General features: G+C 50.5%; 1 protein-coding gene across 1 annotated transcript in view; it reads left to right on the forward strand.

Annotated features, from left to right (window-relative positions):
- The first annotated feature begins 6,709 nt into the window (after positions 1 to 6,709).
- The window catches only part of PPP1R16B (protein phosphatase 1 regulatory subunit 16B), a 60,668-nt gene continuing 52,309 nt past the window's right edge, over positions 6,710 to 15,068 (forward strand). The window contains exon 1 of the mRNA XM_056354599.1: positions 6,710 to 6,807. The gene's annotated coding sequence lies outside the window, so the exon portion shown is untranslated. The remainder of the gene's footprint in view (positions 6,808 to 15,068) is intronic.

Below are 15,068 nucleotides of genomic sequence, written 5' to 3' on the forward strand. Positions count from 1 at the left end.
GGAGCGATGCTGGCTGTTCATGGGCTGCTCCTTGGGGTGCTGGTCCAGCAAACCAACAGTGTGCGGTTGCTCTTGGGCGAGGAGCAAAACCTGAGTGAAAGCACCAGCGCCGTGGGAATGGATGGAGAGAAGGTCCCCATGAACCGGCTTGTCTGGAAACTGGAAGATGAGGCTCCTCAGACAGCAGAACCAGGGGGCTGAGTGGGCTTCAGGATGTAGCGTGGCTGGTTCATCTCAAGGGTTATGTGAGGCAAGTCCCAGACCACACCGAGGGCTGGTTTATGGTTCAGGAAACCTGTTCACTGTTTTTTCCATTCCAAAGGGCTCTGAGGACAAGTTTCTTTCAGAGACTGGATTCAGAAATACATTGAATAGTTGTATATGTAAACAGAAATGCCAGACACACCCTTAAACACTTCAGCCTGTCAAATACCTGAATGCCACAGAGGATTTTGTGGCTAAATGTTCTGGGCACTTAGTGTAAACCAGATTATCGTACAATATTTGCTTAAACTGGGGAGAAAGCCACAGACAATGACAAAGCACTGATGAGTTTCAAAGGCAGTGCACAAGGGATGTTTTAATTAATTGCCAATCAACAGCTGTCCAATAGAAGGTGGAAGGCCCTTTAATGGGGCCGGTATGTGAGAGCTGGGTAGAAAATGTCATGTTCTCCTCTGGTAGTGCTCTGACCTTCCCTCTAACCACCACAATCCTCTGCAAAAATGACATTTGCTGTCAAAATTAGTGTTGCTCTTTATATTTACCACTGGACTTAATAAAGCTGTTACATTCCTGTGATCCCCAGATCTGTTTGATCTGGGCTATTTCCATACACTTTTTTTAACAGATTTAAGAAACCAGGGGTTAAGGAAACGTGTAGTGCTGGAGGTGTTTCTTAGGGTGGTGTAGACCCCATGTTGCTGATGTACCAAACTTGCCAGCGCAGCTCTGCTCTGGATGTCTGTGCAAGTCTCTGCTTTCTCGAGGTGTAGACCCCCAGGCTGAAGAAGGGGAGCACAGAAATTGTTTTCTAAATCTCATTCAGCTTTGTGAAAAGTAGGTGAAGGGTCACCCCTGTTCCACAAGTGAATTATGGGCTGGATGATTTCTTCAAGGCCAGAAACTGAGAAATTGAAGGACCCTACCAGGAGCAATGAATTCTTTCAGTCAAGAGAAGAGAGTGGATGTGGTTGCAAATAAAATGCTGTCTTATCTGAAAGCTAAACCATCCTTCAGTAGTCCAGCGCTGAGATGTTTTAGGAGCATCTTGCTTTGCCTAAAGTGATCTTTTTCTTCCTTTCTTTGCCTTCAGCACTGACCTCAGGGATTTTTCAGGTAGCCAGAGGGTCTTGCTTCTGATTCAAAGTCCTTTTGAAGGCTGTTTTTTAAGGTTCCCCTCCTCATGAGTTGCTGTCACTTTTAAACTCCCTTAGACAGCATCTATTGCTAATGTGTTACACAAGGAGCTTGTGCAGTACCAGAAGTGTGCTGTGCTTTTTTGTTGTGACTGTAAGTTGTATCTAGCCCTTAAAACATCTTCCCCCCTAAAGCTTCTCACAAGCACAAAGATAGCAAGTCAAACAGACTCACTTCTGACCTTCAAAATTTCCAGCCAGATGCAAAGTTTTCACCTTTCTAATTAATCTTCCAAACCTGCTGTGAAGATGGCAACAGGCACTAACTGCCATCTGAGGACTGGAGCAAAGAAACAAGATGCAGAGCTGTGATAATGTCAAAAGTTTGCAGCCCCCAAATCATAGGCAGAAAGAGATGCTGTGCTGGCCAGGTTGTCTTCCCCCAGAAACTGCTGGAGGTGGCACTACCCCACAGGTTGCTCTGCTCTGCTGCAGCAGGAGGGAGGCCACAGCAGCGGACTTCAAGCATTAGAAGAGATGTAGGGATTAATTATGAGATTAAAGCCACTGTTACTGAAGGTCTGCCGCTGCTCTGGTGGGCTCCGCTCTGCTGCAGTGTAGTTCCCACTTGTTACTGCAGCGTCTGTGTGGAGTTAGGAGGAGGACACCACCACCAAAGCAATCCTCCCCTCCCCTCCCCCGCCCGGCAAAGCAAGCCCCCATAGGAGTTCATGCCAAGCACTCAAGTGACCCTACGGGCACGCTCACCCAAGGCAAGGGCACTGGGAGTACCTGTCGTGAACGCTCTCGGCACCGGTGAGTGGGTGGGCGAGGGGTGGGCGAGGGGTGCCCATTCCATCAGCAGGAGGCAGAGGATGAGGAGGAGCACGCTGCTAATAACAGCAATGCAGATTCACGCTCGCTCGGCGCTGGGCAGGCGGCCAGCTCCTAACCACAGGGATTTTAACTTGCAACCTTGCGAGCTGTGGATCTGTGCCCACCACTCCGTAGTATTTCTTTCCTGTCAAGGCATGAAATTTTTCATAGGTCAGCCTGGTCTTGGCTCTTTATGCGTTTGGAGAGGTTTACTCTCCAAACCTGCTCCTTGGCTTTTGTGTCTGCAAGTGGTCTGCCTGGGAAAGCCCTGGATGTTAGTGCTGCAGCATCGCTTTGGGTGAGTGCTGCTGCTGGAGCTGGTACTGAACGCTTCGTTTGTAGCGAGTTGGCCTTTGTGCCTACAGAAAAGAGGAGGAGTGGCAGCATTTGATAAAGGTAAACTGTACAAATCTTGGGGGCTGATTAATCAATTTTTTTCTTCTTTTGGTATATTGACAACGTGCAAACTGCCATTGGCACCGTCCCAAGTCTTAATTTTTCTGTAGCAGTGAGGATACACTTGGATAACTTGTTGGACTGTTGGGAAGTCGTTGTGCCAGTTTACTGGCTCATGCCCGGTTTGGCATAGGCTTTCCAAAGGCTGATGGAATAACGGTCCACGAGGTCAAGGCCCCGCCTGCCAGCCTTAGCAAAGTTGGTTTTTTGCTGATTTGATGCTCAAGAAGGAAACACGAGTTACTTTTGACTTCTCTTACTACAACACTTTTTGTTCTGCTGTACCATGCTGGAGCCAGATCTATGCACCCTCTCTTTTTGCCTCCTGGTTTATTCTTCACCTAATCTTTGATTTTCTCTCATGACCTTCTACCGAAATCAGCACAAATATCCCAGATCTACCCCTCTGTCTCTTTTAGTCCCACATTTCTGCTGTTACTTTCAGCTTTCTTTTGGTGTCCTCTCTTTTCTTACTGATTTCCTTCCTCTAATTTTCCTTTTCAGTCAGCCCCCAGTTATTCCATGTGCCCTTCTGTAAGATATCTGAGAGCATTCCCATGGCTTCAGTCTTTCCAAGCCCTTGAATCCGGTGTTTAATTCTTTGGGTTTTTAACAGAGAATAATCAATGTCAGTGCTCTTGCTCTTGTGGCTTTCTCTAAGATAGTGTTTTGCCACTGGCAACCCTCTGGTTTGAGCATCATTTCCTTTTCTTGTTCCTAGTTGCTTCCTTCTAGACAGCCCACACCTCACAGCTGAATCACTCCTCCCCTGCCACCACCCCACCACTCATTTCCTCCCACTCTCTCTGTTGGGAACCTCTTGCCCACACCATTAACACTGCAAGATTGCCCATTTCCTTCTGTTTCCCCACCTCCATCTCCCACCCTCATCTCCCACACCTTCCCAGTGCTCTCCGTGCCTCCCCTGCCCCATTAGCTTTACCTCCTGCCCTGGGAAAGCCCCAGTGCTTGAAGCAGCCCGTCTTCACCAACCATGACCAACTTCTGCCTTCACTTCTTGTCTCATGGCTTGTTTCTTCTCCCCAGCCCTTGCTGTGCTGCCAGATGTTGCCCACGAGCATTGCCCAGCGGTGCTCCGCCACGCAGGCACCGGAGAGTAGAGGGCTCCTCCGCTCTGCAGGGGCTCCTGCTTGTTTGCGGTAGGTTTAAGTATGGATGTGGTCTACCTGCTTGCCATCAGCCTTGCTTCTTAGTGACAGCAACTCTTAGCTGGATTGAAATACTGCAGGAGACCTTGAAAGATCATGAGAAGAAAACTTTGCCAGGGAATTAAAATGGAGGAGTTGGAAGTGTAAATTGGAGAGAGGAAAAACGGGGCTGCAGCACCTTCAGCTCGTGCATGGGGCTGCTGGCACAGCTCTTCCTCCGGCACTCGGCTCCCGCTGCAGCCTACCTACGCTCAGCTGTTCTGTTTTGACAGGCTGTCACCACGTGAGTGTACGATGAAGCAGCGATTGCAAGCGCACGTGCTCTGTACACCTGCAGAACAAGGACATGATCTCTACTGTCCCCTCGCTTCTACATCTTTAAACTCCCAGCACAGCCCAAGACTGGCAGCTCCTTCTGTGCATCTGAGTTACAGGGTCTGCTCAGTGTCCTTCAGCCATTGCAGCCTTCTACTTATTTTTTCAATCCAGAAGATTCAGTTGGTTGCCAGCACCTAGTCTGACCGCTGAGTAACTTAAGTATTATAAAAGCACAAGAGAAAAATCCTGTTCTTAGACCTGGGTGAAATCTTTCCAGCAAATAGCGTACTTCCTAAAGAAAGGAATTTGAGGGTCCAAAACTACCTGTGAGATCAGATTGAACACTGGATCGGGAAGGAGACACTAGGAACTGCATCTTTAGAAATGCTAGATGTTTTAGTAGTGCTTTTTATGAAACTTGAAATATCCTTCCTCTTAACCTAGATCTCTGTAATCTTTTTAATCTGTACCCAATAAAAAAGAAAACTTGATACAGCCAAAATTCACTGCATTAGAAAACAAACAAACTGTATTTCTATTCTAGCTCCAAATTTTTGTATTGGCAACTGAAGCAAGAGCTTTGATTTGCCAGCAAAAATGAGGATGCCGTGGATGCCTGCGGGCACTCTCTGAGGCACTCACCCCTCCCGCTGCCCTGAAGGTCTCCATCTTCTCCATTCCTGGGCTCTGGCACTCACCGCAAGAGCCTGCTGATGTGGTAGCTGTCCTTGTCCTCCCAATCACAATGCTCATGCCCACATTTGAACAGAAAATGAGGTGTGGGGATTTTGGGGGTTTGAGGGGTTTTTTGTTTGTTGTTTTTTTTTTTTTTTTTAATTCTTTAACTGTTAAGATGCGTTTCAGCTTTTTACGCTGACTCACTGGTCTGGCACAGAGCCAGTTTATTTATGTGACTCCCTCCATCATTACCATACGTACCTCAGAAAGCAGCTGTGCTTACAACACATTTTAAATAAACAGAGGACTGAATTATGGACTTCAGAGACTGGTCCAAAGTTGCTCAGCTCTCCAGTGCCCTGGGCTAAGGCTCCAGCTGCTAGACTCGAGCTTTGGAAAGCCTCCTCCACCCTGCATAGCCCAGGGCCGCCAAGGTCTCTGGCTGGTGAGGAGCCAAGTCTAGTCCCAGATCGGTAACTAACCCTTAACTCAGTTGAAAACTTTCCCATTCTTCCCATCCTGCACCTCCACCTCTGTGACTCTAGTGAAGAGGAGGACATGGATGTATTTTCTTCTCATCAGCTTTGCTTTCCAGAGTTTTGCATGTACAAACGCAGCAATCGGTTTGTACAGTTAGGGCACATCTCTGTGCCACTCGGTGACTCTTACAACACGGTTCTGCCATGTGGCAGCAGTAATATGTGAATTCTGGACAGAGCTCCCGGACTCTCCTCAGGGTAAACTCTCACCTCCATCAGGCTGTCGCACTCTGGATGCTCTCTCACACTCATGTACAACTGCAAAGATCCAGGTTTTTTACCCGCAAACACTCACCCACACTGTCCTGTTCAAAGGAGCAAGTCCCATTTCAAACCAAAAGGCACTTGTTGAGCTGGAATGTTTCAGTGCAACTTCGGACACCCCACAGCTGGATGGCTGGAGCTGTCTCCCCGATGATCTGCTAGATCTGGGTGGAGGCCCTTTCCCAAGAAGGAACAGGTCCGATGGTGATTAATCCTCCCAACCTTCCGAAACCTATTTCACCCCAGAAAAGGCAACCGATCCCAGACACAGCATCTGACGGCAGCGTGAGGAATCCTCCCTGCTGGGCTCCCCGCCGTGCAGGGCGAGCGTGGGCCCAGGAGCTGCTTGGCTTCTCTCCCAGCGCTGCTGGCTGGCTCTGGCTCCCGGCAAAGACTCTTATCTGCCCCTTTGTCTGCCTGTGAAAGGGGCATGAGGCATCCTTCAGGAATGGTGCTCCGTTCTCGCATCACTCACTGGGCTTTACAAGCCTGACAGGGACGTTGCGTTGCATCGGGGGCGGCTTTGAGTTTCTCCTAAAAAAATGCTCCAGGATCCCGTCCCTAGCACGGCCTCGTTCTGTGGCAAGCGGGAGCCTGCTGCCGGGCTTGGCGATTCACGCTGGCAGAAGGGCAAAAGGATTTCCAGCCGGGATGCCCTTGGCAGACCCCCCAATGGCAGCGCGGGCAGCAGCATCCTGCACCTTGCGCCTGGCCAGATCCCCCTGCTGCAGGGTGCCCAAGCTGCAACCTTCCACCAAAACTCGAAGACCTTTTTTTTTATTTATTAATTTTTTATGTACTGGTTCATTTATTTATTTATTTGTTTGTTTATTTATTTATTTATTCACACACACCCCCCGCTACACAGGCAGCCCCGCCCGCCCCGACGCGGTCCAGCGCCCCTTCCCGAAGGGCCGCCCCGCAGCAGCCGCTCCCGCAGCGCCCCCGGGATGCGGCCGCGCTCCGCGCCCTCCACCTGCCGGGCGGGGCCGGGCTGCTGCGCGCCCCCTCCGCGCCCCCTCCGCGGCACCTCCCCGGGGCGGAGCTGCGGCCGCAGCCGGAGGCGGGCGGGGGCCGGGGCTGCGCGGCGCCGCTGCCTGCCTGCCCGCCCGCCTGCCGGGCCCGCCGCGCTGCGCGGAGCTGCCGCGGGTGAGTGCGGAGCGGGGCGCGGGGCTGGCGCGGCCGGGGGGCAGCGGCAGAGCGGGGGTTGCGGGAGCGGCGCGGGGTCTGCCCGGCCCCCGGGGTGGGGGGTGGGGGATGGATGGCGAGGGGAGCGGGAGAGCTGTGCCAGGCCCGCGGAGCGCTGCGCGGGTGCGGAGCGGGGTCCCCGCCGCGGCTGCAGTCACGCCGCGGAGTTTCGGTAACTCCAGCCCTGCGCGATCGCATGCGGGCTGGCGAGGGGCACCGGAGCACCGCGGCCGCTGCCTTCCCGGCGGGTGCGAGGGACCGCGGGGGGGCTGGGGGTACCCCGGGCCGGGGGCGAACCGCGGAGGGGGCGCGGGCAGCCCCCGCGGCAGGTGTTACGCCGTGGAGCGCTGGCGGGGCTGGGGTGCGCGTTGGCGCGGTGGGGCATCGTGCAGGAGCCCGGACGCTGGAGATGGGAATTTCCTGCGTTTGTTCGTGGATGGGCTTTGCCTATCGCATTTAGGATCCCTTCCCCTTCTGGCCTGATTCAGGGTGGGAGAGATACACCGGGTGGTAGCAGAAGTGTTAAGCCATTGTTATTCCTGAAATGGCATCAGGATTGCAGTTCCTGGTTTCTGTGTGAGATGAAGGTCTTTCTTGGAGAGAGTCTCCTCCAGGTGCTGGCAGACCAGGCAAACTTCAGCCTGAACTTCAGCCCCTTGCCCAGCCCCAGGGGCTGCGGTGGCAGCGGTGGCAGGTGGCGATGCTTTCGGTTGACTCTGTTGACAAGCCAACAAGTTCATGTTTATATCTTGGCTTACTTACCATGAACGGGTCTTTGCTGTGCTGTGATAACTGCTGGAGGAGGAGGAGGACGCTTCCAGCTACAATGGAGTAGCAGAAAAAGTGGCTTTTCACAAATTGTCAAGGAAAGCAGAGGGTTCACAAACCTGGATAAAAGCCCAAACCCATCCCTGAGTCGTCCTAACAAACGCCCAGGGAACCTCAGGGGAGCGGCGGCCCGGGCTGCCCTAGCTCTCCCCTTGACCCAGCCTCCCCGACCCGGTGTCCCGAGCCCTGCCATTGCTGTTCCCTGCTTTTTCCCAGGTGGAAGGGCCAAGCGCTGTTATGGCAGAAAGCAGAAGGGGTTTTTCTGGCTGGAACTGAATTTAGTCCGGAGGGGGATCGTTTTCGTAGTGAAGGATCTAATGCATTAAATCCTGAATGTGAAGGATACTGTTTCATTTGTGTTTTTCCCTTCCTTCTTTAAACTCTACGCTGTGGGTTAGACCAAAAGCTGTGGATGATATTGGGAATACTCTTATTACATTACTTTTATCGGGTTTGGATCATGTCCTGAGATCTCTCATGAAGCTGGGGTGTGTGTGGGGAAAGCTTACTTTCCTTCTGACTGGGAAAACATAAGTGACTATTTCATAAGAAAAATAAGATTTAAAGTGTTGAACTTCAGATATCTATGGTGGATGTGATGAAATGCTGAGATATCGTGTCTTCTTTCTGCCATCAAGACCACGTGTCCAGGCTGCCCATTTCTAACAATGTCTTGTTGTCGAGTCCATCGTTGCAGGAAAAATGACTCTGTGTGAGTGCGCTGGTACCAATTGTACCGGCTCCTTGGTGCTTCTGCATTGCTTCTGCAGCCACTTTGTTGGAGCCTTATTTTCCCTTGGTTTAATAATTAATAAAATGCCTGTTGCCTCAAGGCACATTTCATCCAGTAAGAAGAAAAACATCAACCAGTGTTTACTGGTTATGGAGCCTGAGGTTGACAATGAAGCTTTTGTGGATGAGAAGATGTCTCATTTTTATCTTGCATAAACTCGCATAAGTGCAGGGTTTGTGCTAAAAGTCTTCTAAGGATGTTACTCTTTTCTTATCCCCATCCTTAAAAAGGTCGCTTGCCCGCTGGTGACAAGTGGGTTTTAATTGTGACCTGCCCTAACCTGTTTATGGGTGGTCTTCTCCTTTTCGCTTTTACCTATGCCTGGCTCAAGTTTGGCAGCTCTTGGGTATTTAATGACTGTAAAGATAGCAAAATCAGGTCCTACATCTTCACAGGCTTAGCTTCTTTGGTGTGAAAGAGATCAGTCTCTTTTGGGGCAATAAATTGCCCTCACAAATCCTCTGTCAGATACTTATGAACCACTATCATTAACTGCGTTTTGAATCACTCGTTGAGCTGGAGAGGGAAAATTGGCCTGCAGTTCATCTTGTCTCCTTTCAAACTGCTAAATGATGATTTGGAGAACTTAGTGGGCAAATTATATCACCAGCTAATTGGCCTAAGAAGAAAAACTTGCCTGATATCAAACAAGCTGGCTGCTGCTGTTCTTCATCCTGAAACTGTCTGCTGCCTCAGGTGATGCCTCCAGCTTCAAATACCTACAGGGTTTTTGTTGTGGCGCTGGAAAGGGGACATGGTAAATTCTTTCTGTTAACACCTGTGCATGGTGTCCACTCCACCTCCAGCAGATTTTGAAGTATTGTCCCTTAAAGCACAAAACCTCAGCATTCCAAGCTTGCCTTCCCCTGCGGGTAGCCCTCTCCTCTTCTTCCTCAGAGGGTGAAACTGCTCACTGGGCTGTAATGTTTTTGGAGGACTTGGCTCTGCTGGGGATCCCCGACAGAGCTGAATTTGGGAAGGAGGTGAAAGCATGATGCAGGGACCCTGCTCATTGCCTTGCCATCCGTGTCCCTGCTTTGGCAGAGACCTTTTTAGGAGTGACATGCCTCTCCCCAGACGTGTCTGGCAGCTTGGTGGCCCGGTGCTGGGAGCACAGGTCAGGATTAGCCCCTGTGTGGGCAATGAAACGTGCCGTACAGCTGGCTGGGGCCGGGGTGAGCAGGAGGGTGTGCTCTGCCGGCACCAACGGTCAGCCCGACCTTGCTGCTTGTTGAAAATAATTCAGGGCTGGTGGCTTCTCTGCAAGGAGGGCTGTAACTGCAGGTGACTGCCAGTGTAGAAGCATCCAGGCACAGCAGGTTCAGCCCTCCTTGCTTGAAGAGCTGCAGGCGTGAGCTGGGATGTGTGAAAGGGGTCAGCTGTTGGCTTTTTGCGAGGCTGTTAGTTGAGTTACAGCACCTCCTAGGATGGCCTTGCCAGCTGGCTCACCCTTTAGGGAAGTTTAAAGAGGCTTATCACAATCTTACTAGAAATCTGTCGTCTTCTATTAATCTACTTGTCTCTCTTCATCTCCTTTCCATGTGCTCCCTTTGCTCATTCATCTCGACAGCACCATTCTGCCTGCACCGCTGCTGATCGACACCAGCTGTGCCATTTGCCAAAGTCTTGTTTAGGACACGTTCATTTGTAGACTGTCACTTTTTGCTGTCCAACATGATTTTTCTTTATATATATGTAGAGATACTATACTTTTAAAATGTTTGTTTTTGAAGGTGGCATGCCTGAAAAGGCAGCAGAGCCCAGGTGCTTTGCTGGCTGGGGTGGAGATGCAGGAGAGTGACGGTACCCAGGAGCAGACTCCAGCTCTGAGTAAGTGAAAGCCCATCCTACGCCAGGTCCCGCTCGGCAGTGGGCTCAGTGTGGAGCACAGCTCACCTTGCCACTGGCAGCAGCGTAAGGGACTGGTGATAATGGATGTAAATCACTGGCTGTCTGCACCTTCCCTACTGAAATCAGAATAGTTCCCACTTCTGGGGTAGCGCTGCACTTTCCTTAATCAATGAGCACAGGTGAAGGGCAGCGGAAAACACTGTCAAGGTTTGGGAGGTGAGAGGAATGAACGCTACACCCCGAGTCTCATGGCAAAGCAGGAAAGGGCCCATCAGTGAGAACTGGTGATACTGGACCGAGCTGGAACTCGACAGCACACCTTGGCACCTCTGGTAGCTGGGGCAAATGTTACTTTCAGAGTGATGCGATTCTTGCCGATGGACCTTTTCCTTGCAGGTTTTACAGGATTGTGTCAATACTGGGGTTAACAGCCACATAGACACCAAGGGGAAAAAAAAAAAAAAAGTAGCTTGGGGAAGGCTAATCCTTAATACCCATACAAAGCAAACAAATAGTATATCATTTGACATGTATTAGGTGAGCTGGGAGATCTCTGGCTCTAGAGGCCTGGGTAGGAAATGCAAAGCCTTTGACAAAGGTGGCTTGGCCACCCCTGCTTCCAGCGACAGCATCTGCGTGCTGATGCAGGTAGCGGTGCTGCTGGGAGCCGCTTATCTGCCTCTCCCGTCGACTTTCACAGGAATGCTCTCTCTCCTGCACAACACATTGTTTGCTATCCTTGAATGTTGCTAGTTGGCAGGGAAAGAGATCAGTGTGTTTTTTTCCAGAATAGTCAGCTGATTTCATCCCATGGGAGGTGGTTGAAAAGCAAGAGACAGGTGGGTTGGCATTCCTGCTTCGTAGCCTTCCATAATTCCAGCAGAAGGATAAACTGGGAAGTGCAGTTGCTGGGTACTCTTCTATGTTTGCATTTGAAAGAGCTTGATAGGCTGGGATTAATGAGGCTAAATGGAAGCTTGATAAATGGTAAATTCAAATGAACCTGAAACAAAAATGGCTTTATAAGAAGGCATTTGGGTATGTGTGAAGTGCAGATTGTGGGTTTCATCTGTTGCTGGTTGGTTGCTGGTTGGCAGAGCGCGCTGCCTGGGCTGCCCCCCTGCTGAGGCATGTCCCCCGTTCCCCACCCTGCCGTGTGCCTGCCACAGGGGTGACAGGTCCTGCTCGAGGGGTGGCTGTGCAGACCCTCCTGCAGGCAGTTGCTTCTTTCCTGGTTTAGGTTAATATAACGTTTCCAAATGTGGGCTATGACATCTGCATCCTGGAGCCCCCTGTGTCCCCGTATCCAGGCTCTAATTAAGGATGCTCTAAAAGCAGCAGGCCAGCTACCACGGCCTTGCAGATCAGAACCATTGGCCTAATCTATTTTTGAAGTGAATTAAACTAGAAGAAGGTACTGCCACGCTAGAATAAGAAGCCACCTGGGGAGTTAACCCAGAATACTTGTTCTGCTTTGGATTTGCACCCTGTCTCGTTTCAAAATAACTTTCCCGTCTGTATGTACAAGCTCCATCAGCACAGAATGCAGGGCAGGACTGAAGATCGCCCAGCAGAGCTAGGAAAACATCTTGTTTTTCCCGAGGTCTTCTCTGCATCGCCTCCCAGTGAGCTGCACATGCTCCTTAACATAGGCATCCCTTTCTGTAATAAATCTGCCCTGCTTCTTGCTCGATCCCCTGCAGAGGTCGGTGCTCCTTTCCTACCCACCCCCCTCTGGCTTGCTGTAACCCTGGCTGCCAGCTTCCCGCAGCCACCTCTGCCCTCCTGTCCTGTCCTCTGCCCAGCCTTTGTGCTGGCTGCACCCAGTGACACAAGCATCCCGAGCGCTGTCTCCCCAGAGGTCCACGGCCAGATTGCACAGAGAGCTTTTCTTAGGCTGGGTGGGACCTTATCGCCTTTCTCAGTGAGTCAGTGTGAGCGCTAGGTAAGAGGCAGCATCAGGTGCCTTTTTCTAAGCTGGGGCTGATAACCTGAGCTGGACATAGGTGGCAGGCGTAAATTATTTGCAACAGCTGCCCTAGGTACTGCTCTTGTGCTGCTCTCGTCTTGCATCGGCTGCGAGGAGGAGTGGGGATATTTGCATGATCTTTTGAGTTGTGCTGAGACACTCTGCTGTTACACTGCTCCTTTGGATTTGTCAGGCTTAAGTTAAATGTATATAATTTTAACATCTCATGATTCTTTGGGGGCTGACTCATGGTTTTTTGGCCTGAGTGAATCATAGCTCTTGAACTCCATTGCTAAATTCATTATGCAACAATTACAGGGTTGGAAATGCCACCCAAAGTGCACACAAACAAGCTGGCAGCAATTTTCCTCTCCTTTTCTCTCACCCTGTGTTGCCAAGAGACCTCACCTGTGAGTTTGCTCATTAGCTCTTGCCTGCGCTGTGTAGGTGAGGGTCTGCACGGCACACCGCATCTTGATGCTTTGCCCTTGAGCTGGAAGGGGTAGGAGTTGCAGGTTGGGTGTTTCTGGAAGAGAAGAGAGGGGACAGCCTAGGAGGGGAGGCTGGAGACGCGCAGCTTTGCTCGTTGGTGCCAGTTGCCTTAATTTTGTCACAACTGCTCCATGTGATGTTATGGCATAGTCATGGCATCTCTGATGATCCATATGGGAAAACCCCAAGTATGAGGCGCTGCTCTGCAGTGTCTCCATGTGGCAATATTGGATGTTGACAGCACTTCACAGGCATAAATTCTGCTTGATTACTTGCTCAGCAGCTTAAAGGTCAAATACCCATTCAAGGAGAAAGACCAAGGAAGGTGTGAGCCTTGCGCTGGCTGTCAAGTGTCTAGTAATACCCACCGTCGTTTTCTCTGCTTTGTGGACTAAGCCGAGATTTGGGGATTTGTATAAGGCTTGGCTTTTTATTGCGGAGGTTTTGTGCAAGAGTTCATCTGGTATGTGAAATTAAGAGGGGCTTTGTACCAGGTGGGCTTTGCTTGCCGACTTGTTTAACCCACCAAAGCAGCTGGTGGGAGCTGTGCCGTAGATCTGTCGGTGGGATGCAGAAGGGCCATCTCCACCATCTGCAGGATCGGATCAGGTTTCTGGCTTTAAAATGCCCCTGCTACCTGAATTTCACTTTCACTACCAGAACACTGATTTTTTTTCTGCCATCCAAAAAAACCTGCTTCTCAGAGCAAATACTCGGCTGAGGCACGTACGGAGTGGCAGGCTGGGTACCGGTACCTGGGAAGCCTCCAGAAAGTCTCCCTGAAGAGCAGCCAGTCTCTTCCCTGGGCAGGGCTGGCTGTTTGCACATCCAGGCCTTGGCTGCACGTTGAGACTGCAGGGGAGGGTGGCTGAACCTTGTGCTGGTGGGTGAGTGAGGTTCTCCTTGGTGGTTCTCGGCCTGTGGCAGCAGAGCACTAGTGCTTGTAATCCCAGAAATGGCAGAAGCAAAGTAAGAACTCGATTGACAAGGACAAGAGCAGTACCAGCAATTCTGGTGCCAAAGTTCATAGTCAAGTTAATCTAAAGTATCCAAAATCATATTTTCAGACTAAGAAGTGGTAAATATTTGATGAAACTGAATGTCAGAACAACTGCATTGTCAGAGCAGCAAGTCAGGCCAACGTACCAGCTCTGACTGTGGCCAAGAGTAGATGCAGAAAACACAAAAAGTAGGGCATGTATGGTGACGTGCGGGTTGATAACTGAGCCTAAAAATAAGGTACTTTAGAAACATAAAATCTGCCTTGCAAGCAAGGCAGTGGCAAGCTGCTCTGTCTGATTTAAGACTGAAACTGGTGATGTTGGCACTGCAGAAAGCTGTGCTAACGGTTTGTTAGCATTTTGCTAGCAAAACATTTTGTTTCAATCTGATGGTTTGCATCTAAGATAAGGCAAGTTACTCTGGAGCCGTGCTTGGGCAGAGGTGGAAGTGAGAGGCAGTGGCGGGGCTGTTGGCAGAGATGCTTTTCCTCAGCCAAGCCCTGCTAGCAGCAGCCTGCTCCCTGTGCAGGGTTTCTGCTGATCTGCATTTTAAGGAGCTTTTGTCCTCTTGAAGTATTATGGTTCGACTTTCTAGAAGATGCACTTATAATACTCCTGCAGGCTTCAAGGGAAAACAGTCTTGATTGCCCTGCAGTAGCAGTATCTGGTGATGCCGACCTTTGAATGGGCTGGCACTGGCACCCTATAGCAACTATATGATACTGCTTGTTGGCATGCTGCAGGGAAGCCTGACCTGCTGTGCTGGAGGTCTGTAGTGTCAGATCAGCAGCCTCGGGACCCCCTTGCATGCTGGTGGCTGACCTTGACCTGCAAAGGCTAGCTGGACAGGAAGATGAATTTTTTGGAGTGGTGGGGTGACATGTGCATAATTCAGCAGTGAAATAAGTAAGTCATTGCGGAGTTCACCAAGGTGTAAGGGCTGTGCCTTAGACAACAAATCCAGATGTTTGGGCCATGTGGAGCAAAGCAACTCACACTGTAGCATGGATAATTCATTTTTCCCAAAGCCTGACCTCTTCACCCTCCCAGCAGAGCCTGCGGACACCCTGCTGGTCCCTGCACAGCAGAGGCAGGTGAGCAACACCATCCTGAGTAGATGTACAGGCTCCCTGATGGATGCAGGATGGGTCAGAGAGCACCTTTCTGAATAACTTGGTTAAGATCTTTAAAGGATTATTGGAATGGTTACAGATATGCTCAATAGTGTCTGTAAACAGTAGCGTTGAAAGCATTTTGTTAGCAATAATTAAACGCAACTGCTATTTAA

The sequence above is a fragment of the Falco biarmicus genome, chromosome 10 (genome assembly GCF_023638135.1).
Source record: "Falco biarmicus isolate bFalBia1 chromosome 10, bFalBia1.pri, whole genome shotgun sequence".
Taxonomy (NCBI): Eukaryota; Metazoa; Chordata; class Aves; order Falconiformes; family Falconidae; genus Falco; species Falco biarmicus.